Source organism: Procambarus clarkii, chromosome 87, assembly GCF_040958095.1.
Source record: "Procambarus clarkii isolate CNS0578487 chromosome 87, FALCON_Pclarkii_2.0, whole genome shotgun sequence".
NCBI classification, from domain to species: Eukaryota; Metazoa; Arthropoda; class Malacostraca; order Decapoda; family Cambaridae; genus Procambarus; species Procambarus clarkii.
The window spans coordinates 22589819-22614578 of record NC_091236.1 but is presented as its reverse complement, the minus strand read 5'-3'; positions in this window follow the sequence as shown (position 1 = coordinate 22614578).

The window sequence follows — 24760 nt, the reverse complement described above, 5'->3', positions numbered from 1 at the left end:
ATATCCCCATTTCGAGCCTTGAGCCATGTTTTGGAGCCAAATTCTGGCTCTCTGCACGTATTCGCAGTTTGAAATTACGACTTTTTATACCCAACATATGACAAGTACTGAAAGCGGCGTTTGGTCACATTTTGCACAAACCTCCCTGCAGTTTTCAAAATATCCCAAATATCCCAATTTCGAGGCCTGAACCATATTTTGGAGCCAAATTCAGGCTCTCTGCACGTATTCGCAGTTTGAAATTACGACTTTTTATACCCAACATATGCCAAGTAATGTAAGCGCCGTTTGGTCATATTTGTCCCAAAGTCCCCTGCAGTTTTCAAAATATCCCAAACATCCCAATTTCGAGGCCTGAATCCTATTTTGGAGCCAAATTCTGGCTCTCTGCGCGTATTCGCAGTTTGAAATTACCACTTTTTATACCCAACATATGCCAAGTCCTGAAAGCGGCAGAGAGTCACATTTTGCACAAACTCCCCTGCAGTTTTCAAAATATCCTAAACATCCCAATTTCGAGGCCTGAGCATTATTTTGGAGCCAAATTCTGGCTCTCTGCACGTATTCGCAGTTTTAAATTACCACTTTTTATACCCAACATATGCCAAGTCCTGAAAGCGGCAGTGAGTCACATTTTGGACAAACTCCCCTGCTGTTTTCAAAATATCCCAAACATCCCAATTTCGTGGCCTGAGCCATAATTTGGAGCCAAATTCTGGCTCTATGCACGTATTCGCAGTTTGATATTACGAATTTTTATTCCTAACATATGCCAAGTCCTGAAAGCGGCAGTGAGTCACATTTTGCACAAACTCCCTTGCAGTTTTCGAAATATCCCAAATATCCTAATTTCGAGGCATGAGCCATATTTTGGAGCCAAATTTTGGATCTCTGCACGTATTTGCAGTTTGAAATTGTGACTTTTTTATACCCAACATATGCCAAGTACTGAAAGCGGCAGTGAGTCACATTTTGCACAAACTGCCCTGTAGTTTTCGAAATATCCCAAATATCAAAATTTCGAGGCCTGAGCCATATTTTGGAACCAAATTCTGGATATCTGCACGTATTCGCAGTTTGAAATTGCGACTTTTTTATACCCAACATATGCCAAGTACTGAAAGCGGCAGTGAGTCACATTTTGAACAAACTCCCCTCTAGTTTTCAAAATAACGCAAATATCCCAATTTCGAGGCCTGAGCAATATTTTGGAGCCAAATTCTGGCTCTCTGCACGTATTCGCAGTTTGAAATTACATCTTTTTGTACCCAACATATGCCAATTACTGAAAGCGGCAGTGAGTCACATTTTGCACAAACTCAACATGCAGTTTTCAAAATATCCCAAACATCCCAATTTCGAGGCCTGAGCCATAATTTGGAGCCAAATTCTGGCTCTATGCACGTATTCGCAGTTTGATATTACGAATTTTTATACCCAATACATGCTAAGTCCTGAAAACGGCAGTGAGTCACATTTTGCACAAACTCCCCTGTAGTTTTCAAAATATCCCAGCTATCCCAATTTCGAGGCCCTGAGCCATATTTTGGAGCCAAGTTCTGGTTCTCTGCACGTATTCGCAGTTTGAAATTGCGACTTTTTTATACCCAACATATGCCAAGTCCTGAAAGCGGCAGTGAGTCACATTTTGCACAAACTGCCCTGTAGTTTTCTAAATATCCCAAATATCAAAATTTCGAGGCCTGAGCCATATTGTGGAGCCAAATTCTCGATATCTGCACGTATTAGCAGTTTGAAATTGCGACTTTTTTATACCCAACGTATGCCAAATACTGAAAGCGGCAGTGAGTCACATTTTGAACAAACCTCCCTGCAGTTTTCAAAATATCCCAAATATCCCAATTTCGAGGCCTGAACCATATTTTGGAGCCAAATTCTGGCTCTCTGCACGTATTCGCAGTTTGAAATTACGACTTTTTTATACCCAATATATGCCAAGTACTGAAAACGACGTTTGGTCACGTTTGTCCCAAACCTCCCTGCAGTTTTCAAAATATCCCAAATATCCCAATTACGAGGCCCTGAGCCATATTTTGGAGCCAAATTCTGGCTCTCTGCACGTATTCGCAGTTTGAAATTACGAATTTTTATACCCAACATATGCGAAGTAATGAAAGCGGCGTTTGGTCACATTTATCCCAAACCTCCCTCCAGTTTTCAAAATATCCCAATTTCGAGGCCTGAGCCATATTTTGGAGCCAAATTCTGGCTCTCTGCACGTATTCGCAGGTTGAAATTCCGAATTTTTTATACCCAACATATGTCAAGTACTGAAAGCGGCGTTTGATCATATTTGTCCCAAACTCCCCTGCAGTTTTCAAAATATTCCAAACTTCCCAATTTCGAGGCCTGAGTCATATTTTGCAGCCAAAGTCTGGCTCTCTGCACGTATTCGCAGTTTGAAATTACCACTTTTTATACCCAACATATGCAAAGTACTGAGAGCGGCGTTTGGTCACATTTGTCCCAAACCTCCCTGAAGTTTTCAAAATATCCCAAATATCCCAATTACGAGGCCCTGAGCCATATTTTGGAGCCAAATTCTGGCTCTCTGCACGTATTCGCAGTTTGATATTACGACTTTTTATACCCAACATATGCCAAGTACTGAGAGCGGCGTTTGGTCACATTTGTCACAAACCTCCCTGCAGTTTTCAAAATATCCCAAAAATCCCAATTTCGTGGCCTGAGCCATAATTTGGAGCCAAATTCTGGCTCTATGCAGGTATTTGCAGTTTGATATTACCAATTTTTATTCCCAACATATGCCAAGTCCTGAAAGCGGCGTTTGGTCCCATTTGTCCCAAACCTTCCTCCAGTTTTTAAAATATGCCAAACATTCCAATTTCGAGGACTGAGCTATATTTTGGAGCCAAATTCTGGCTCTATGCACGTATTCGCAGTTTGATATTACGACTTTTTATACCCAACATATGCCAACTCCTGATAGCGGCGTTTGGTCACATTTGTCCCAAATCTTCCTGCAGTTTTCAAAATATCACAAACATCCCAATATCGAGGCCTGAGTCATATTTTGGAGCCAAATTCTGGCTCTCTGCAGGTATTCGCAGTTTGAAATTACGACTTTTTATACCAAACATATGCAAAGTACTGAAAGCGGCGTTTGGTCATATTTGTTCCAAAGTCCCCTGCAGTTTTCAAAATATCCCAAACTTCCCAATTTCGAGGCCTGAGTCATATTTTGGAGCCAAATTCTGGCGCTCTGCACGTATTCGCAGTTGGAAATTGCGACTTTTTTTATACCCAACATATGCCAAGTGCTGGAAACGGCGTTTAGTCACATTTCTCCCAATCCCCTCTGCAGTTTTCAAAACATCCCAAACATCCTAATATCGAGGCCTGAGCCATATTTTGGAGCCAAATTCTGGCTCTCTGCACGTATTCGCAGGTTGATATTACGACTTATTATACCCAGCATATGCCAAGTACTGAAAGCGGCAATGAGTCACATTTTGAACAAACTCCCCTGCATTTTTCTAAATATCCCAAACATCCAAATTTCGAGGCCTGAGCCATATTTTGGAACCAAATTCAGGCTCTCTGCACGTATTCGCAGTTTGAAATTACGACTTTTTTATACCCAACATATGCCAAGTACTGAAAGCGGCAGTGAGTCACATTTTGAACAAACTCCCCTTTAGTTTTCAAAATATCGCAAATATCCCAATTTCGAGGCCTGATCAATATTTTGGAGCCAAATTCTGGCTCTCTGCACGTATTCGCAGTTTGATATTACGACTTTTTATACCCAACATATGCCAAGTACTGAAAGCGGCGTTTGGTCACATTTGTCCCAAACATCCCTGCAATTTTCAAAATATCCCAAATATACCAATATCGAGGCCTGAGCCATATTTTGGAGCCAAATTCTGGCTCTCTGCACGTATTCACAGTTTGAAATTACAACTTATTATACCCAACATATGCCAAGTACTGAAAGCGGCAATGAGTCACATTTTGCACAAACTCCCCTGCAGTTTTCAAAATATCCCAAACATCCCAATTTCGAGGCCTGAGCCATATTTTGGAGCCAAATTCAGGCTCTCTGCACGTATTCGCAGTTTGAAATAACGACTTTTTATACCCAACATATGCCAAGTACTGAAAGTGGCGTTTGGTCACATTTGTCTCAAATCTACCTGCAGTTTTCAAAATATCCCAAACATCCCAATATCGAGGCCTGAGCCATATTTTGGAGCCAAATTCTTGCTCTCTGCACGTATTCGCAGTTTGATATTACGACTTTTTATACCCAACATATGCCAAGTCCTGAAAGCGGCAGTGAGTCACATTTTGCACAAACTCCCCTGCAGTTTTCGAAATATCCCAAATATCCCCATTTCGAGCCTTGAGCCATGTTTTGGAGCCAAATTCTGGCTCTCTGCACGTATTCGCAGTTTGAAATTACGACTTTTTATACCCAACATATGACAAGTACTGAAAGCGGCGTTTGGTCACATTTTGCACAAACCTCCCTGCAGTTTTCAAAATATCCCAAATATCCCAATTTCGAGGCCTGAACCATATTTTGGAGCCAAATTCAGGCTCCCTGCACGTATTCGCAGTTTGAAATTACGACTTTTTATACCCAACATATGCCAAGTAATGTAAGCGCCGTTTGGTCATATTTGTCCCAAAGTCCCCTGCAGTTTTCAAAATATCCCAAACATCCCAATTTCGAGGCCTGAATCCTATTTTGGAGCCAAATTCTGGCTCTCTGCGCGTATTCGCAGTTTGAAATTACCACTTTTTATACCCAACATATGCCAAGTCCTGAAAGCGGCAGAGAGTCACATTTTGCACAAACTCCCCTGCAGTTTTCAAAATATCCTAAACATCCCAATTTCGAGGCCTGAGCATTATTTTGGAGCCAAATTCTGGCTCTCTGCACGTATTCGCAGTTTTAAATTACTACTTTTTATACCCAACATATGCCAAGTCCTGAAAGCGGCAGTGAGTCACATTTTGGACAAACTCCCCTGCTGTTTTCAAAATATCCCAAACATCCCAATTTCGTGGCCTGAGCCATAATTTGGAGCCAAATTCTGGCTCTATGCACGTATTCGCAGTTTGATATTACGAATTTTTATTCCTAACATATGCCAAGTCCTGAAAGCGGCAGTGAGTCACATTTTGCACAAACTCCCTTGCAGTTTTCGAAATATCCCAAATATCCTAATTTCGAGGCATGAGCCATATTTTGGAGCCAAATTTTGGATCTCTGCACGTATTTGCAGTTTGAAATTGTGACTTTTTTATACCCAACATATGCCAAGTACTGAAAGCGGCAGTGAGTCACATTTTGCACAAACTGCCCTGTAGTTTTCGAAATATCCCAAATATCAAAATTTCGAGGCCTGAGCCATATTTTGGAACCAAATTCTGGATATCTGCACGTATTCGCAGTTTGAAATTGCGACTTTTTTATACCCAACATATGCCAAGTACTGAAAGCGGCAGTGAGTCACATTTTGAACAAACTCCCCTCTAGTTTTCAAAATAACGCAAATATCCCAATTTCGAGGCCTGAGCAATATTTTGGAGCCAAATTCTGGCTCTCTGCACGTATTCGCAGTTTGAAATTACATCTTTTTGTACCCAACATATGCCAATTACTGAAAGCGGCAGTGAGTCACATTTTGCACAAACTCAACATGCAGTTTTCAAAATATCCCAAACATCCCAATTTCGAGGCCTGAGCCATAATTTGGAGCCAAATTCTGGCTCTATGCACGTATTCGCAGTTTGATATTACGAATTTTTATACCCAATACATGCTAAGTCCTGAAAACGGCAGTGAGTCACATTTTGCACAAACTCCCCTGTAGTTTTCAAAATATCCCAGCTATCCCAATTTCGAGGCCCTGAGCCATATTTTGGAGCCAAGTTCTGGTTCTCTGCACGTATTCGCAGTTTGAAAATGCGACTTTTTATACCCAACATATGCCAAGTCCTGAAAGCGGCAGTGAGTCACATTTTGCACAAACTGCCCTGTAGTTTTCTAAATATCCCAAATATCAAAATTTCGAGGCCTGAGCCATATTGTGGAGCCAAATTCTCGATATCTGCACGTATTAGCAGTTTGAAATTGCGACTTTTTTATACCCAACGTATGCCAAATACTGAAAGCGGCAGTGAGTCACATTTTGAACAAACCTCCCTGCAGTTTTCAAAATATCCCAAATATCCCAATTTCGAGGCCTGAACCATATTTTGGAGCCAAATTCTGGCTCTCTGCACGTATTCGCAGTTTGAAATTACGACTTTTTTATACCCAATATATGCCAAGTACTGAAAACGACGTTTGGTCACGTTTGTCCCAAACCTCCCTGCAGTTTTCAAAATATCCCAAATATCCCAATTACGAGGCCCTGAGCCATATTTTGGAGCCAAATTCTGGCTCTCTGCACGTATTCGCAGTTTGAAATTACGAATTTTTATACCCAACATATGCGAAGTAATGAAAGCGGCGTTTGGTCACATTTATCCCAAACCTCCCTCCAGTTTCAAAATATCCCAATTTCGAGGCCTGAGCCATATTTTGGAGCCAAATTCTGGCTCTCTGCACGTATTCGCAGGTTGAAATTCCGAATTTTTTATACCCAACATATGTCAAGTACTGAAAGCGGCGTTTGATCATATTTGTCCCAAACTCCCCTGCAGTTTTCAAAATATTCCAAACTTCCCAATTTCGAGGCCTGAGTCATATTTTGCAGCCAAAGTCTGGCTCTCTGCACGTATTCGCAGTTTGAAATTACCACTTTTTATACCCAACATATGCAAAGTACTGAGAGCGGCGTTTGGTCACATTTGTCCCAAACCTCCCTGAAGTTTTCAAAATATCCCAAATATCCCAATTACGAGGCCCTGAGCCATATTTTGGAGCCAAATTCTGGCTCTCTGCACGTATTCGCAGTTTGATATTACGACTTTTTATACCCAACATATGCCAAGTACTGAGAGCGGCGTTTGGTCACATTTGTCACAAACCTCCCTGCAGTTTTCAAAATATCCCAAAAATCCCAATTTCGTGGCCTGAGCCATAATTTGGAGCCAAATTCTGGCTCTATGCAGGTATTTGCAGTTTGATATTACCAATTTTTATTCCCAACATATGCCAAGTCCTGAAAGCGGCGTTTGGTCCCATTTGTCCCAAACCTTCCTCCAGTTTTTAAAATATGCTAAACATTCCAATTTCGAGGACTGAGCTATATTTTGGAGCCAAATTCTGGCTCTATGCACGTATTCGCAGTTTGATATTACGACTTTTTATACCCAACATATGCCAACTCCTGATAGCGGCGTTTGGTCACATTTGTCCCAAATCTTCCTGCAGTTTTCAAAATATCACAAACATCCCAATATCGAGGCCTGAGTCATATTTTGGAGCCAAATTCTGGCTCTCTGCAGGTATTCGCAGTTTGAAATTACGACTTTTTATACCAAACATATGCAAAGTACTGAAAGCGGCGTTTGGTCATATTTGTTCCAAAGTCCCCTGCAGTTTTCAAAATATCCCAAACTTCCCAATTTCGAGGCCTGAGTCATATTTTGGAGCCAAATTCTGGCGCTCTGCACGTATTCGCAGTTGGAAATTGCGACTTTTTTATACCCAACATATGCCAAGTGCTGGAAACGGCGTTTAGTCACATTTCTCCCAATCCCCTCTGCAGTTTTTAAAACATCCCAAACATCCAAATTTCGAGGCCTGAGCCATATTTTGGAACCAAATTCAGGCTCTCTGCACGTATTCGCAGTTTGAAATTACGACTTTTTTATACCCAACATATGCCAAGTACTGAAAGCGGCAGTGAGTCACATTTTGAACAAACTCCCCTTTAGTTTTCAAAATATCGCAAATATCCCAATTTCGAGGCCTGATCAATATTTTGGAGCCAAATTCTGGCTCTCTGCACGTATTCGCAGTTTGATATTACGACTTTTTATACCCAACATATGCCAAGTACTGAAAGCGGCGTTTGGTCACATTTGTCCCAAACCTCCCTGCAGTTTTCAAAATATCTCAAATATCCCAATATCGAGGCATGAGCCATATTTTGGAGCCAAATTCTGGCTCTCTGCACGTATTCGCAGTTTGATATTACGACTTTTTATACCCAACATATGCCAAGTACTGAAAGTGGCAGTGAGTCACATTTTGAACAAACTCCCCTCCAGTTTTCAAAATAACGCAAATATCCCAATTTCGAGGCCTGAGCCATATTTTGGAGCCAAATTCTGGCTCTCTGCACGTATTCGTAGTTTGAAATTGCATCTTTTTATACCCAACATATGACAAGTACTGAAAGCGGCGTTTGGTCACATTTGTCCCAAACATCCCTGCAGTTTTCAAAATATCCCAAACATCCCAATTTCGAGGCTCTGAGCCATATTTTGGAGCCAAAATCTGGCTCTCTGCACGTATTCGCAGTTTGATATTACGAATTTTTATACCCAACATATGCCAAGTACTAGACGCGGCAGTGAGTCACATTTTGCACAAACTCCCCTGCAGTTTTCAAAATATCCCAAACATCCAAATTTCGAGGCCTGAGCCATATTTGGAGCCAAATTCTGGCTCTCTGCACGTATTCACAGTTTGAAATTACGAATTTTTTATACCCAACACATGCGAAGTACTGAAAGCGGCGTTTGGTCACATTTGTCCCAATCCCCCCTGCAGTTTTCCAAATATCCCAAATATCCCAATATCGAGGCCTGAGCCATATTTTGGAGCCAAATTCTGGCTCTCTGCACGTATTCGCAGTTTGAAATTACGACTTTTTTATACCCAACATATGCCAAGTAATGAAAGCGGCGTTTGGTCACATTTATCCCACATTTATCCCAAACCTCCCTCCAGTTTTCAAAATATCCCAATTTCGAGGCCTGAGCCATATTTTGGAGCCAAATTCTGGCTCTCTGCACGTATTCGCAGTTTGAAATTACCACTTTTTATACCCAACCATATGCCAAGTACTGAGAGCGGCGTTTGGTCACATTGTCCCAAACCTCCCTGCAGTTTCCAAATATCCCAAACATCCCAATTTCGTGGCCTGAGCCATAATTTGGAGCCAAATTCTGGCTCTATGCAAGTATTCGCAGTTTAATATTACGAATTTTTTATTCCCAACATATGCCAAGTCCTGAAAGCGGCAGTGAGTCACATTTTGCTCAAACTCCCCTGCAGTTTTCGAAATATCCCAAATATCCCAATTTCGAGGCATGAGCCATATTTTGGAGCCAAATTCAGGCTCTCTGTACGTATTCGCAGTTAGAAATTACGATTTTTTTATACCCAACATATGCCAAGTGCAGAAAGCGGCGTTTGGTCACATTTGTCCCAAACCTTCCTCCAGTTTTTAAAATATGCCAAACATTCCAATTTCGAGGCCTGAGCTATATTTTGGAGCCAAATTCTGGCTCTATGCAGGTATTCGCAGTTTGAAATTACGACTTTTATACCAAACATATGCAAAGTACTGAAAGCGGCGTTTGGTCATATTTGTCCCAAAGTCCCCTGCAGTTTTCAAAATATCCCAAACATACCAATTTCGAGGCCTGAGCATATTTTGGAGCCAAATTCTGGCTCTCTGCACGTATTCGTAGTTTGAAATTGCGACTTTTTTATACCCAACATATGCCAAGTACTGAAAGCGGCGTTTGGTCATATTTGTCCCAAACTCCCCAGCAGTTTTCAAATATTCCAACTTCCCAATTTCGAGGCCTGAGTCATATTTGGAGCCAATTTCTGGCTCTCTGCACGTATTTGCAGTTCGAAATTATGCTTTTATACCCAACATATGCCAAGTACTGAAAGCGGCATTGGTCACATTTGTCCCAAACCTCCCCACTGTTTTCAAAATATCCCAAATATCCCAATTTCGAGGCCTGAGCCATTTTTGGAGCCAATTTTCTGGCTCTCTGCATGTATTCGTAGTTTTAAATTACGACTTTTTATTCCCAACATATGCCAAGTCCTGAAAACGGCAGTGAGACACATTTTGCACAAACTCCCCTGTAGTTTTCAAAATATCCCGGATATCCCAATTTCGAGGCCCTGAGCCATATTTTGGAGCAAATTCTGCCTCTCTGCACGTATTCGCTTGAAATTACATCTTTTTATGCCCAACATATGCCAAGTACTGAAAGCGGCGTTGGTCACATTTGTCCCAATCCCCCTGCAGTTTTCAAAATATCCCAAACATCCCAATTTCGAGGCCTAAGCCATATTTTGGAGCCAAATTCAGGGCTCTCTGCACGTATTCGCAGTTTGAAATTGCGACTTTTTTATACCCAACATATGCCAAGTACTGAAAGCGGCGTTTGGTCACATTTGTCCCAAACATCCCTGCAGTTTTCAAAAATACCAAATATCCCAATTTCGAGGCCAGAGCATATTTTGGACCCTAATTTTGGCTCTCTGCACGTATTCGCAGTTCGAAATTACGTCTTTTTATACCAACATATGCCAAGTACTGAAAGCAACGTTTGGTCACATTTGTCCTACTCCCCTCTGCAGTTTTCAAAATATCCCAAACATCCTAAATCGAGGCCTGAGCCATATTTTGGAGCCAAATTCTGGCTCTCTGCACGTATTCGCAGGTTGAAATTACGACTTTTTATACGCAACATATGCCAAGTACTGAAAGCGGCAGTGAGTCACATTTTGCACAACTCCCCTGCAGTTTTCGAAATATCCAAAATATCCCAATTTCGAGGCCTCCGCCATATTTTGGAGCCAAATTCTGGCTCTCTGCACGTATTCGCAGTTTGAAATTGCGACTTTTTATACCCAACATATGCCAAGTACTGAAAGCGACGTTTGGTCACATTTGTCCCAAACCTCCCTGCAGTTTCAAAATAACCCAAATATCCTAATTACGAGGCCTGAGCCATATTTTGTAGCCAAATTTTGGCTCTCTGCACGTATTCGCAGTTTGATATTACGACTTTTTAAACCCAACATATGCCAAGTACTGGACGCAGCAGTGAGTCACATTTTGAACAAACTCCCCTGCAGTTTTCAAAATATCCCAAGCATCCTAATTTCGAGGCCTGAGGCCATATTTTGGAGCCAAATTCTGGCTCTCTGCACGTATTCGCAGTTTGAAATTACGACTTATTATACCCAACATATGGAAGTACTGAAAGCGGCGTTTGGTCACATTTGTCCCAAAACCTTCCTGCAGTTTTCAAAATATCCCAAACATCCCTATATCGAGGCCTGAGCCATATTTTGGAGCCAAATTCTGGCTCTCTGCAAGTATTCGCAGTTTGATATTACGAATTTTATACCACATATGCCAAGTACTGAAAGAGGCAGTGAGTCACATTTTGCACAAACTCCCCTCCAGTTTTCAAAAATCCCAAACATCCCAATTTCAAGGCCTGAGCCATATTTTGGACCCAAATTCTGGCTCTATGCACGTATTCGCAGTTTGATATTACGACTTTTTATACCCAACATATGCCAAGTCCTGAAAGTGGCAGTGAGTCACATTTTGCACAAACTCCCCTGCAGTTTTCAAAATATCCCAAATATCCCAATTTCGAGGCCTGAGCCATATTTTAGAGCCATATTCTTGCTCTCTGCACGTATTCACAGTTTGAAATTGCGACTTTTTTATACCCAACATATGCCAAGTACTGAAAGCGGCGTTTGGTCACATTTGTCCCAAACCTCCCTGCAGTTTTCAAATATCCCAAAATCCCAATTTCGAGGCCTGAGTTAAGTTATATTTTGGAGCCAAATTCTGGCTCTGCACGTATTCGCAGTTTGATATTACGACTTTTTATACCCAACATATGCCAAGTACTGGACGCGGCAGTGAGTCAAAAATTTGCTCAAAACTCCCCTGTAGTTTCAAAATATAACAGATAATCCCAATTTCGAGGCCCTGAGCCATATTTTGGAGCTAAATTCTGGCTCTCTGCACGTATTCGCAGTTTGAAATTGCGACTTTTTATACCCAACATATGCCAAGTGCTGGAAGCGGCGTTTGGTCACATTTGTCCCAACCTTCCTGCAGTTTTCAAAATATCCAAACTCCCTAATATCGAGGCCTGAGCCATATTTTGGAGCCAAATTCTGGCTCTCTGCAAGTATTCCAGTTTGATATTACGAATATTATACCCAACATATGCCAAGTACTGAAAGCGGCAGTGAGTCACATTTGCACAAACTCCCCTCCAGTTTTCAAAATATCCCAAATATCACAATTTCGAGGCCTGAGCCATATTTTGGAGCCAAATTCTGGCTCTCTGCACGTATTCACAGTTTGAAATTGCGACTTTTTTATACCCAACATATGCCAAGTACTGAAAGCGGCGTTTGGTCACATTTGTCCCAAACCTCCCTGCAGTTTTCAAAATATCCCAAATATCCCAATTTCGAGGCTGAGCCATATTTTGGAGCCAAAATTCTGGCTCTCTGCACGTATTCGCAGTTTGATATTTCGACTTTTTATACCCAACATATACCAAGTACTGGACGTGGCAGTTGAGTCACATTTTGCACAACTCCCCTGCAGTTTTCAAAATATCCCAGATATCCCAATTTCGAGGCCTGAGCCATATTTTGGAGCCAAATTCTGGCTCTCTGCACGTATTCGCTGTTTGAAATTACATCTTTTTATACCCAACATGCCAAGTACTGAAAGCGGCGTTTGGTCACATTTGTCCCAAACATCCCTGCAGTTTCAAATATCTCAAATATCCCAATTTCGAGGCCTCAGCCATATTTTGGAGTCAAATTCTGGCTCTCTGCACGTATTCGCAGTTTGAAATTACGAATTTTTATACTCAACATATGCAAAGGACTGAAAGCGGCGTTTGGTCACATTTGTCCCAAACCTCCCTGCAGTTTTCAAAATATCCCAATATCCCAATATCGAGGCCTGAGCCATATTTTGAAGCCAAATTCTGGCTTTTGTGTATTTGCAGTTTAAATTACGACTTTTATACCCAACATATGCCAAGTCCTGAAAACGGCAAGAGTCACAATTTGCACAAACTCCCCTGTAGTTTTCAAAATATCCCAGAATATCCAATTTCGAGGCCCTGAGCCATATTTTGGAGCCAAATTCTGGCTCTCTGCACGTATTCGCAGTTTGAAATTGCGACTTTTTTATACTTAACATATGCCAAGTCCTGAAAGCGGAGTTTGGTCACATTTGTCCCAAACCTTCCTCCAGTTTTCAAAATATCCAAACATTCAATTTCGAGGCCTGAGCCATATTTTGGAGCCAAATTCGGCTCTATGCACGTATTCGCAGTTTGATATTACGACTTTTTATACCAACATATGCCAAGTATGAAAGCGGCAGTGAGTCACATTTTGCACAAACTCCCCTGCAGTTTTCGAAATATCCAAAATATCCCAATTTCGAGGCCTCAGCCATATTTTGGAGCCAATTCTGGCTCTCTGCACGTATTCGCAGTTTGAAATTGCGACTTTTTTATACCCAACATATGCCAAGTACTGAATGCGAATTTGGTCACATTTGTCCCAAACCTCCCTGCAGTTTTCAAAATAACCCAAATATCCTAATTACGAGGCCTGAGCCATATTTTGTAGCCAAATTTTTTCTCTCTGCGTATTCGCAATTTGATATTACGACTTTTTAAACCCAACATGCCAAGTACTGGACGCAGCAGTGAGTCACATTTTGAACAAACTCCCCTGCAGTTTTCAATATACCCAAGAATCCCAATTCGAGGCCTGAGCCATATTTTGGAGCCAAATTCGGCTCTCTGCACGTATTCGCAGTTTGAAATTACGACTTTTTTATACCCAACATATGCGAAGTACTGAAAGCGGCGTTTGGTCACATTTGTCCAAAACCTTCCAGCAGTTTTCAAAATATACCAAACATCCCTATATCGAGGCCTGAGCCATATTTTGGAGCCAAATTCTGGCTCTCTGCAAGTATTCGCAGTTTGATATTACGAATTTTATACCCAACATATGCCAAGTACTGAAAGCGGCAGTGAGTCACATTTTGCACAAACTCCCTCCAGTTTTCAAAATATCCCAAACATCCCAATTTCGAGGCCTGAGCTATATTTTGGACCCAATTTCTGGTGTATGCACGTATTCGCAGTTTGATAAGACTTTTTATACCCAGCATATGCCAAGTCCTGAAGTAGCAGTGAGTCACATTTGCACAAACTCCCTGCAGTTTTCAAAAATCCCTAATATCCCAATTTCGAGGCCTGATCAATATTTTGGAGCCAAATTCTGGCTCTCTGCACGTATTCGCAGTTTGAAATTACGACTTTTTTATACCCAACATATGCAAAGACTAAAAGTGGCGTTTGGTCACATTTGTCCCAAACCTCCTCTGCAGTTTTCAAAATATCCGAAGTATCCAATTTCGAGGCCTGAGCTATATTTTGGAGCCAAATTCTGGCTCTCTGCACGTATTCGCAGTTTGATATATGACTTTTTATACCCAACATATGCCAAGTACTGGAAGCGGCAGTGAGTCACAATTTGCACAAACTCTCCTGTAGTTTTCAAAATATCCCAGATATCCCAATTTCGACGCCTGAGCCATATTTTGGAGCTAAATTCTGGCTCTCTGCACGTATTCGCAGTTTGAAATTGCGAATTTTTATACCCAACATATGCGCAAGTGCTGAAAGCGGCGTTTGGTCACATTTGTCCCAACCTTCCTGCAGTTTCAAAATATCCCAAACATCCCTATATCGAGGCCTGAGCCATATTTTGGAGCCAAATTCTGGCTCTCTGCAAGTATTCGCAGTTTGATATTAAGAATATTATACCCAACATACCAAGTACCGAAAGCGGCAGTGAGTACATTTTGCACAAACTCCCATCCAGTTTTTCAAAATATCCCAAATATCCCAATTTCGAGGCATGAGCCATATTTTGGAGCCAAATTCAGGCTCTCTGCACGTTTTCGCAGTTTGAAATTGCGATTTTTATACCCAATATGCAAGTGCTTGAAGCGGCGTTTGTCACATTTGTCCCAAACCTCCCTCCAGTTTTTAAAATATCCCAAACACCCCAATTTCGAGACCTGAGCCATATTTTGGAGCCAAATTGGCTCTATGCACGTATTCGCAGTTTGATATACGACTTTTTATACCCAACATATGTCAAGTCCTGAAAGCGGCAGTGAGTCACATTTTGCAAAAGTCCCCTGCAGTTTTCGAAATATCCCAAATACCCAATTTCGAGGCCTGCCATATTTTGGAGCCAAATTCTGGCTCTCAAGTATTCGCAGTTTGAATTACGACTTTTTAAACCCAACATATGCCAAGTACTAGACGCAGCAGTGAGTCACATTTTGAACAAACTCCCCTGCAGTTTTCAATATATCCCAAGCATCCCAATTTCAAGGCCTGAGCCATATTTTGGAGCCAATTCTGGCTCTCTGCACGTATTCGCAGTTTGAAATACGACTTTTTATACACAACATATGCGAAGTACTGAAAGCGGCGTTTGGTCACATTTGTCCGAAACCTTCCAGCAGTTTTCAAAATATCCCAAACATCCCATATATCGAGGCCTGAGCCATATTTTGGAGCCAAATTCTGGCTCTTGTGCACGTATTCGCAGTTTGAAATTACAACTTATTATACCCAACATATGCCAAGTACTGAAAGCGGCAATGAGTACATTTGCACAAACTCCCCTGCATTTTCGAAATATCCCAAATATCCCAATTTCGAGCCTGAGCCATATTTTGGAGCCTAATTCTGGCTCTCTGCACGTATTCGCAGTTTAATATAATGAATTTTTATACCCAACATATGCAAGACCTGAAAGCGGCGTTTGGTCACATTTGTCTCAAATCTCCTGCAGTTTTCAAAATATCCCAAACATCCCAATATCGAGGCCTGTGCCATTATTTGGAGCCAAATTCTGGCTCTATGCATGTATTCGCAGTTTGAAATTGCGACTTTTTATACCCAATATATGAAAGTGCTGAAAGCGGCGTTTTGTCACACTTGTCCCAAACTTCCCTCCAGTTTTTAAAATATCCCAAACATCCCAATTTCGAGACCTGAGCCATATTTTGTAGCCAAATTCTGGCTCTATGCACGTATTGCAGTTTGAATATTACGACTTTTTATACCCAACATATGCCAAGTCCTGAAAGCGGCAGTGAGTCACATTTTGCACAAACTCCCTGCAGTTTCGAAATATATCCCAATACATCTATATCGAGGCCTGAGCCATATTTTGGAGCCAAATTTTGGCTCTCTGCAACGTATTCACAGTTTGAATTGCGACTTTTTATACCCAACATATGCCAAGTACTGAAAGTGGCGTGGTCACATTTGTCCCAAATCTCCCTGCAGTTTTCAAAATATCCAAATATCCCAATTTCGAGGCCTGAGTCATATTTGGAGCCAAATTCTGGCTCTCTGCACGTATTCGCAGTTTGATATTACGACTTTTATACCCAACAATGCCAAGTACTGGACGCGGCAGTGAGTCACATTTTGCACAAACTCCCCTGCAGTTTTCAAAATATCCCAAACATCCCAATTTCGAGGCCTGAGCCATATTTTGGAGCCAAATTCTGGCTCTCTGCACGTATTTGCTGTTTGAAATTGCATCTTTTTATACCCAAATATGCCAAGTACTGAAAGCGGCGTTTGGTCACATTTGTCCCAAACATCCCTGCAGTTTTCAAAATATCCCAATATCCAATTTACGAGGCCTGAGCCATATTTTGGACCCAATTCTGGCTGTATGCACGTATCGCAGTTTTGATATTACGACTTTTTATACCCAGCATATGCCAGTCCTGAAAGGCAGTGAGTCACATTTTGCACAAACTCCCCTGCAGTTTTCAAAAATCCCAGATATCCAATTTCGAGGCCCTGATCAATTTTGGAGCCAAATTCTGGCTCTCTGCACGTATTCGCAGTTTGAAATTACGACTTTTTTATACCCAACATATGCAAGGACTAAAAGTGCTGCGTTTGGTCACATTTGTCCCAACCTCCCTGCAGTTTTCAAAATATCCGAAGTATCCCTAATTCGAGGCCTGAGCTATATTTTGGAGCCAAATTCTGGCTCTCTGCACGTATTGCGAGTTTGATATAATGACTTTTTATACCCAACATATGCCAAGTCCTGAGCGGCAGTGGTCACATTTGTCCCAAACTCTCCTGTAGTTTCAAAATATCCACAGATATCCGAATTTCGAGGTCTGAGCCATTTTGGAGCAAATTCTGGCTCTCTGCACGTATTCGCAGTTTGAATTACTACTTTTTATACCCAACATATGCAAGTGCTGAAGCGGCAGTGGTCACATTTGTCCCAAACTTCCTGCAGTTTTCAAAAATCCCAACATCCCTATATCGAGGCCTGAGCCATATTTTGGAGCCAAATTCTGGCTCTCTGCAAGTATTCACAGTTTGATATTACAATTTTATACCCAACATATGCGAAGTACTGAAAGTGGCGTTTGGTCACATTTGCACAATCCCCTGCAGTTTTCAAAATATCCCAAATATCCCAATTTCGAGGCTGAGCCATATTTTGGAGCCAAATTCAGGCTCTCTGCACGTTTCGCAGTTGAAATTACGAATTTTTATACCCAAATGCCAAGTACTGAAAGCGGCGTTTTGTCACATTTGTCCCAAACCTCCCTCGCTGTTTTCAAAATATCCCGAAATTACCAATTTCGAGGCCTGAGCCATATTTTGGAGCCAATTCTGGCTCTCTGCAGTATTCGCAGTTGATATTACGAATTTTTATACCCAACATATGCCAAGTACTGAAAGCGGCAGTGAGTCACATTTTGCACAAACTCCGCTGCAGTTTTCAAAATATCCCAAACATCTCAAATTTCGATGCCTGAGCATATTTTGGAGTAAATTCTGGCTCTCTGCACGTATTCGCAGTTTGATATTACAATTTTTTATACCCAACATATGCAAGGCTGGAAGCGGCGTTTGGTCACATTTGTCCCAAACCTCCCTGCAGTTTTCAAAATATCCCAAATATCCCAATATCGAGGCCTGAGCCATATTTGAAGCCAATTCTGGCTCTTTGCATGTATTCACAGTTTTGAATTACGATTTAACCCAACATATGCCAAGTCCTGAAACAGCAGTGAGTCACATTTTGCACAACTCCCTGCAGTTTTCTAAATATCCCAAACCCAATTCGAGGCCTCAGCCATATTTTGGAGCCAAATTCAGGCTCTCTGCACGTATTCGCAGTTTGAAATTGCGATTTTTTATACCCAATAAGCCAAGTACTGAAAGCGGACGTTTGTGTCACATTTGTCCCAAACCTCCCTGCAGTTTTCAAAATATCCCAAATATCCCAATATCGAGCCTGAGCCATATTTGAGCCAAATTCTGGCTCTTTGCATGTATTCGCAGTTTTAAATTACGACTTTTTAACCCAACATATGCCAAGTCCTGAAACAGCAGTGAGTCACATTTTGCCAACTCCCCTGCAGTTTTCTAAATTCCAAACAAACCCAATTTCGAGGCCTCAGCCATATTTTTGGAGCCAAATTCTGGCTCTCTGCACGTATTCGCAGTTTGAAATTACGACTTTTTTATACCCAACATATGCGAAGTACTGAAAGCGGCGTTTGGTCATATTTGTCCCAAACTCCCTGCAGTTTTCAAATATCCCAAACATCCAATTTCGAGGCCTGAGCCATAATTTTGGAGCCAAACTCTGGCTCTATGCACTTATTCGCAGTTTGATATTACGAATTTTTATACCCAATATATGCCAAGTCCTGAAAGCGGCAGTGAGTCACATTTGCCCAAACTCCCCTCCAGTTTTCAAAATAACGCAAATATCCAAATTTCGAGGCCTGAGCCATGTTTTGGAACCAAATTCTGGCTCTCTGCACGTATTCGCAGTTTGAAGTTGCGAATTTTTTATACCATATATGTCAAGTACTGAAAGCGGCGTTTGGTCAATTTGTCTTAAACTCCCTGCAGTTTTCAAAACATCCCAAACTTCCCAATTTCGAGGCCTGAGTCATATTTTGGAGACAAATTCTGGCTCTCTGCGCATATTCGCAGTTTGAAATTACCACTTTTTATACCCAACATATGCCAGTCCTGAAAGTGGCAGAGAGTTCACATTTTGCACAAACTCCCTGCAGTTTTCAAAATATCCCAAATATCCCAATTTCGAGACCTGTCCATATTATGGAGAAAATTCTGGCTCTCTGCGTATCGTATTCGCAGTTTGAAATTGCGACTTTTTTATACCCAAATATGCCAAGTGCTGAAAGCGGCGTTTGGTCACATTTGTCCCAAACCTCCCTCAAGTTTTCAAAATGTCCCAAACATCCCAATTTCGGGGCCTGAGCATTATTTTGGAGCCAAATTCTTCCTCTCTGCACGTATTCGCAGTTTGAATTACGACTTTTTTTACCCCAACATATGCCAAGTCCTGAAAGCGGCAGAGAGTACATTTTGCACAAACTCCCATGCAGTTTTCGAAATATCACAAATATCTCAATTTCGAGGCCTGAGCCATATTTTGGAGCCAAATTCTGGATCTCTGCACGTATTCGCAGTTTGAAATTATATCTTTTTATACCCAACATATGACATGTACTGAAAGCGGCGTTTGGTCACATTTGTTCCAAACATCCCTGCAGTTTTCAAAATATCCCAAAAGACCCCAATTTCGAGGCCTGAGCCATATTTTGGAGCCAAATTCTGGCTCTCTGCACGTATTCGCAGTTTGAAATTACGACTTTTTATACCCAACATATGCCAAGTACTGAAAGTGGCATTTGGTCACATTTGTCCCAAACCTGCCTCCAGTTTCAAAATATCCAAAACAAACCAATTTCGAGGCCTGAGCCATATTTTACAGCCAAATTCTGGCACTCTCCACGTATTCGCAGTTTGAAATTACGAATTTTTATACCCAACATATGAGAAGTACTGAAAGCGGCGTTTCGTCACATTTGTCCCAAACTCCTTGCAGTTTTCAAAATATCCCAAATATCCCAATTTCGAGGCCTGAGCCATATTTTGGAGCCAAATTCAGGCTCTCTGCACGTATTCGCAGTTTGAAATTGCTAATTTTTTATACCCAACATATGCCAAGTACTGAAAGCGGCAGTGAGTCACATTTTGCCAAACACCCCTCCAGTTTTCAAAATAACGCAAATATCCCAATTTCGAGGCCTGAGCCATATTTTGGAGCCAAATTCTGGCTCTCTGCACGTATTCGCAGTTTGATATTACGAATTTTTATACCTAACATATGCCAAGTCCTGAAAGCGGCGTTTGGTCACATTTTTTCCCTAAACCTCCCTCCAGTTTTCAAATATCCCAAAATCCAATTTCGAGGCCTGAGTCATATTTTGGAGCCAAATTCTGGCTCTCTGCAAGTATTCGCAGTTTGAAATTACGACTTTTTATACCAACATATGTCAAGTACGAAAGCAGCGTTTGGTCATATTTGCCACAAAGTCCCTGCAGTTGTCAAAATATCCCAAACATCCCAATTTCGAGGCCTGAGCCATATTTTGGAGCCAAAATTCTGGATCTCTGCACGTATTCGCAGTTTGAAATTATATCTTTTTATACCCAACATATGCCATGTACTGAAAGCGGCGTTTGGTCACATTTGTTCCAAACATCCCTGCAGTTTTCAAAATATCCCAAAAGACCCAATTTCGAGGCTGAGCCATATTTTGGAGCCAAATTCTGGCTCTTGCACGTATTCGCAGTTTGAAATTACGACTTTTTATACAAAACATATGCCAAGTACTGAAAGCGGCATTTGGTCACATTTGTCCCAAACCTCCCTCCAGTTTTCAAAATATCCCAAACAAACCAATTCGAGGGGGCCATATTTTGGAGCCAAATTCTGGCACTCTGCACGTATTCGCAGTTTGAAATTTACGAATTTTATACCCAACATATGCGAAGTACTGAAAGCGGCGTTTGGTCACATTTGTCCAAACCTCCTTGCAGTTTTCAAAATATCCCAAATATCCCAATTTCGAGGCCTGAGCCATATTTTGGAGCCAAATTCAGGCTCTGCACGTATTCGCAGTTGAAATTGCTACTTTTTTATACCCAACATATGCCAAGTACTGAAAGCGGCAGTGAGTCACATTTTGCCCAAACTCCCCTCCAGTTTTCAAAATAACGCAAATATCCCAATTTCGAGGCCTGAGCATATTTGGAGCCAAATTCTGGCTCTCTGCACGTATTCGCAGTTTGATATTACGAATTTTTATACTAACATATGCCAAGTCCTGAAAGCGGCGTTTGGTCACATTTTTCCCTAACTCCCCCAGTTTTCAAAATATCCCAAACATCCCAATTTCGAGGCCTGAGTCATATTTTGAAGCCAAATTCTGGCTCTCTGCAAGTATTCGCAGTTTGAAATTACGACTTTTTATACCCAACATATGTCAAGTACGAAAGCGGTGTTTGGTCATATTTGCCACAAAGTCCCCTGCAGTTGTCAAAATATCCCAAACATCCCAATTTCGAGGCCTGAGCCATATTTTGGAGCCAAATTCTGGATCTCTGCACGTATTCGCAGTTTGAAATTATATCTTTTTATACCCAACATATGCCATGTACTGAAAGCGGCGTTTGGTCACATTTGTTCCAAACATCCCTGCAGTTTCAAAATATCCCAAAAGACCCAATTTCGAGGCCTGAGCCATATTTTGGAGCCAAATTCTGGCTCTCTGCACGTATTCGCAGTTTGAAATTACGACTTTTTATACCCAACATATGCCTAGTACTGAAAGCGGCATTTGGTCACATTTGTCCCAAACCTCCCTCCAGTTTTCAAAATATCCCAAACAAACCAATTTCGAGGCCTGAGCCATATTTTGGAGCCAAATTCTGGCACTCTGCACGTATTCGCAGTTTGAAATACGAATTTTTATACCCAACATATGTGAAGTACTGAAAGCGGCGTTTCGTCACATTTGTCCCAAACCTCCTTGCAGTTTTCAAAAATACCCAAATATCCCAATTTCGAGGCCTGAGCCATATTTTGGAGCCAAATTCAGGCTCTCTGCACGTATTCGCAGTTTGAAATTGCTAATTTTTTATACCCAACATATGCCAAGTACTGAAAGCGGCAGTGAGTCACATTTTGCCCAAACTCCCCTCCAGTTTTCAAAATTACGCAAATATCCCAATTTCGAGGCCTGAGCCATATTTTAGAGCCAAATTCTGGCTCTCTGCACGTATTCGCAGTTTGATATTACGAATTTTTATACCAACATATGCCAAGCTGAAAGCGGCGTTTGGTCACATTTTCCCTAACCTCCCTCCAGTTTTCAAAATATCCCAAACATCCCAATTTCGAGGCCTGAGTCATATTTTGGAGCCAAATTCTGGCTCTCTGCAGTATTCGCAGTTTGAAATTACGACTTTTTATACCCAACATATGTCAAGTACGAAAGCGGTGTTTGGTCATATTTGCCACAAAGTCCCCTGCAGTTGTCAAAATATCCCAAAAGACCCAATTTCGAGGCCTGAGCCATATTTTGGAGCCAAATTCTGGCTCTTTGCACGTATTCGCAGTTTGAAATTACAACTTTTTATACCCAACATATGCCAAGTACTGAAAGCGGCATTTGGTCACATTTGTCCCAAACCTCCTCCAGTTTTCAAAATATCCCAAACAAACCAATTTCGAGGCCTGAGCCATATTTTGGAGCCAAATTCTGGCACTCTGCACGTATTCGCAGTTTGAAATTACGAATTTTTATACCTAACATATGCGAAGTACTGAAAGCGGCGTTTGGTCACATTTGTCCCAAACCTCCTTGCAGTGTTCAAAATATCCCAAATATCCCAATTTCGAGGCCTGAGCCATATTTTGGAGCCAATTCTGGCTCTCTGCACGTATTTGCAGTTTGAAATTGCGATTTTTTATACCCAACATATGTCAAGTACTGAAAGCGGCGTTTTGGTCATATTTGTCCCAAAGTCCCCTGCAGTTTTCAAATATTCCAAACATCCCAATTTCGAGGCCTGAGCCATATTTTGGAGCCAAATTCTGGCTCTCTACACGTATTCGCAGTTTGATATTACGACTTTTTATACCCAACATATGCTAAGTACTGAAAGCGGCAGTGAGTCACATTTTGCACAAACTCCCCTGCAGTTTTCAAAATATCCCAAACATCCCAATTTCGAGGCCTAAGCTATATTTTTGAGCCAAATTCTGGCTCTCTGCACGTATTCGCAGTTTGAAATTACGACTTTTTATACCCAACATATGCGAAGTACTGAAAGCGGCGTTTAGTCACATTTGTCCAAAACCTCCCTCCGGTTTTCAAAATATCCAAACAAAACCAATTCGAGGCCTGAGCCATATTTTGGAGCCAAATTCTGGCTCTCTGCACGTATTCGCAGTTTGATATTACGACTTTTTAAACCCAACATATGCCAAGTACTGGACGCAGCAGTGAGTCACATTTGAACAAACTCCTTTGCATTTTCAAAATATCCCAAACATCCCAATTTCGAGGCCTGAGCTATATTTTGAGCAAATTCTGGCTCCCTGCACGTATTCGCAGTTTGAAATTACGACTTTTTATACCCAACATATGTCAAGTACCGAAAGTGGCGTTTGGTCATATTTGTCCCAAAGTCCCCTGCAGTTGTCAAAATATCCCAAATATCCCAAACTTCCCAATTTCGAGGCCTGAGTCATATTTTGGAGACAAATTCTGGCTCTCTGCGCATATTCGCAGTTTGAAATTACGACTTATTATACCCAACATATGCCAAGTACTGAAAGTGGCGTTTGGTCACATTTGTCCCAAATCTTCCTGCAGTTTTCAAAATATCCAAACATCCCAATATAGAAGCCTGAGCCATATTTGGAGCCAAATTCTGGCTCTCGGCACGTATTCGCAGTTTGATATTACGACTTTTTATACCTAACATATGCCAAGTCCTGAAAGTGGCAGTGAGTCACATTTTGCACAAACTCCCCTGCAGTTTTCGAAATATTCCAAATTTCTCAATTTCGAGGCCTGAGCCATATTTTGGAGCCAAATTCTAGATCTCTGCACGTATTCGCAGTTTGAAATTGCTATTTTTTATACCCAACATATGCCAAGTACTGAAAGCAGCAGTGAGTCACATTTTGCCCAAACTCCCCTCCAGTTTTCAAATAACGCAAATATCCCAATTTCGAGGCCTGAGCCATATTTTGGAGCCAAGTTTTGGCTCTCTGCACTTGTTCGCAGTTTGATATTACGACTTTTTATACCTAACATATGCCAAGTCCTGAAAGCGGCGTTTGGTCACATTTTTCCTATCCTCCCTCCTATTTCAAAATATCCAAACATTCCAATTTCGAGGCCTGATTCATATTTTGGAGCCAAATTCTGGATCTCTGCAAGTATTCGCATTTGAAATTACGACTTTTTATACCCAACATATGTAAAGTACCGAAAGCGGCGTTTGGTCATATTTGTCCCAAAGTCCCCTGCAGTTTTCAAAATATCCCAAACATCCTAATTTCGAGGCCTGAGCCATATTTTGGAGCCAAATTCAGGCTCTCTGCACGTATTCGCAGTTTGAAATAACGACTTGTTATACCCAACATATGACAAGTACTGAAAGCGGCGTTTGGTCACATTTGTCCCTAACCTCCCTCCAGTTTTCAAAATATCCCAAACATCCCAATTTCGAGGCCGGAGCCATATTTTGGATTCAAATTCAGGCTCTCTGAACGTATTCG